This window comes from Schistocerca nitens, chromosome 4 (assembly GCF_023898315.1).
Source record: "Schistocerca nitens isolate TAMUIC-IGC-003100 chromosome 4, iqSchNite1.1, whole genome shotgun sequence".
Lineage (NCBI taxonomy): Eukaryota > Metazoa > Arthropoda > Insecta > Orthoptera > Acrididae > Schistocerca > Schistocerca nitens.
Genome location: NC_064617.1, coordinates 928,925,025 through 928,927,467, shown reverse-complemented (window position 1 = coordinate 928,927,467; position 2,443 = coordinate 928,925,025). Strand labels below are relative to the sequence as shown.

At 40.5% G+C, this 2,443-nt stretch overlaps 1 long non-coding RNA gene across 1 annotated transcript; it reads left to right on the top strand.

Moving 5' to 3' along the window:
- The first annotated feature begins 382 nt into the window (after positions 1-382).
- LOC126253576 (uncharacterized) lies at positions 383-1,094 on the top strand. Its single transcript, XR_007546005.1, has 3 exons — positions 383-461; positions 620-730; positions 909-1,094. It is a non-coding gene; the product is annotated as an uncharacterized LOC126253576 (long non-coding RNA).
- Positions 1,095-2,443: the final 1,349 nt, after the last annotated feature.

Here is a 2,443-nt window from a genome sequence, read left to right as displayed (position 1 = left end):
GTTGCTCAACTGCTGTAGAGTGATGCGTCAGTATTTCTCGCGGACGGCAGTCAGTCACTCACGAGTGGCCTGTGGCTTGCTGTCATGATCTGCTATTGGCCAGTATCGTCAGAAATAGTGATGGGCTAAACTGCGATTTTCCGATATCAGTGATTTCTGTGAATGCTACTTTTCAGTATCTGCTATTCTTAACTGTGATTTGTCGCAGTTAAGAGTCGCAGTTAAGGAACCTAGGTCGTGTATCCCTCCGCCACTGCGATTTCTGCTACTTCCGCGATTTCTGCAACTTCTGCTACTTCTGCGACTTCTGTGATTTCTGCTACTTCTGCGATTTCTGCGACTTCTGCGATTTCTGCTACTTCTGCGATTTCTGTGACTCCTGCGATTTCTGCGACTTACCACCGTATGAAAAAGTTACATCTGTCCACACAGAAAATTGCATCTCAACAAACCTGTCATTGGTAAGTATGTTTTACGTTTGTTCTTCCGTTGGCTTTAATCTTGTATTGAAGAAACAACTGTGAAAATATTAATAGTGTAATTAATAAGTAAATAGCCATACAGTAGCGTAATAGTTCGTGTTTATAAAATGAATTCTACCAAATTGTTATGTTCACAGGTACGCGAACTACATTTTAGTCACTCAGTAAAGTGATAACTCAAAATATCATTGTCAACAGATCTGGAGAAATTGCCACTGCATCTTTAGACCGTTTTCGTCAGATGAGAGGTTAGTTTCTAAGTGTTTCGATGGACTTAACTACTTCAGTGAGATCGTTCTTGCAAATGTGAAATATACCCCATTGAGTGGCTTTCATTAGAGCAAATTTTAGCAATCTACTCTGTCAATTATATTACTTGTAATTAGTGACAGCAAAAATTGTTTAATAATCCTTGTGATTTTGCAGACACAGTTCTGACTCTGATTACTGGTTGCTGTACGTATCTATCCACATCAAGGCTGTTGAGAGAGACTCGTGAAGATTCAAGACAGCTCTTAGAAGATTTTGCAGTTTAAAAGTGACATAATTGTGAAATAAGTGTGCAGATGAGTGATTAAACTGTGTTTTATTGAAGTTGTTGTGCGATTTTAAAGGAATAATAAATGTTAAATACAGTGAGTGAATAATGGAAATCTCATTTTCCACATATTTAAGCCGTCCCACCCATAATTTTCCGCCACTTACTTACTGGTAAACACTAGTTGGAGAGTGACATTCCGCCCCCCCCCCCCTCTCCGTCTCCACAATCTTGGGTGTGACACTGACCTGTAACATATCCCAAAGTCTACAATATGCATTTTGAGGCTGTTGATATGAAAGTGGGAAGTACAGATCTTCCATTTAAATCAGGAATAGGTTAAGTGCATTACTTGAAAGTAACACAGGAAAACCTTACTTATGTAGGTGGTAGTAGTGTCGGAAAAAAGTTCTTGTGTGTGAAGTTGCCATGTAGAACACCAGGTGTAAAACTTTTATCCCGAGTCTTGAACTGTGTCGGAACAAAAGTGAGGCATTCATATGACCCAATAATACTGTTTTCATTTCACTACACTTATACAGATGTCTGAGTTCCTCTGTGTTAACATTGCAAAGTCCTGTAGGCATGTGGAGTGATATAATATGAAGGGCTTATTTCAATAGTGGTACAAGTCCATTACCTCCACTTTTCTGTCTATAATGCTTCTGAAATTAGTGATCCAAACAAACATAAATAAAGGTTCATCTCTAGCAAGAAGCCATATGCTTGAATATTTCTGGTATCTCAACTGCAGATCTTTCAGCGCTCATTTAACTGTACGACTCTGTATCTCAAAATGAACAAAAATGGACTTGTACCACTATTGAAATAAGCCCTTCATATGCACACACAGCACATCGATCTCGTGAGGCACAAGGCTCTCATAACGAAGTACATACGTCGGTCAACAGATGACACTAGGAAAAGTATGTTAACTGCGCTTTTTAGTTGCTACTTGCGACTCTTAGTTGCGATTTGTCACAGAAATCGCAGTTTGACTCGGTAGCGAATAGCGTAGTATGAACTTTGCTCAACAGATGGTAGTGCTAACTGCGCTTTTTAGTTGCTACTTGCGACTCTTAGTTGCGACTTGTCACGGAAATCGCAGTTGGACTCAATAGTGTATCGCAGAGATGGGCGTAGTACGAACTTTGACCCACAGATGGCACTGTTAACCGCGCTTTCTAGTTGCTACTTGCGACTCTTAGTTGCGACTTATCACGGAAATCGCAGTTAGACTCGATACTGTATCGCAGAGATGGACGTAGTACGAACTTTAGCCAACAGATGGCACTGTTGACTGCGCTTTTTAGTTGCTACTTGCGACTCTTAGTTGCGACTTGTCACGGAAATCGCAGTTGGACTCCACAGCATACCGTAGAGATGGACGTAGTACGAACTTTGACCAACAGATGCCACTGTT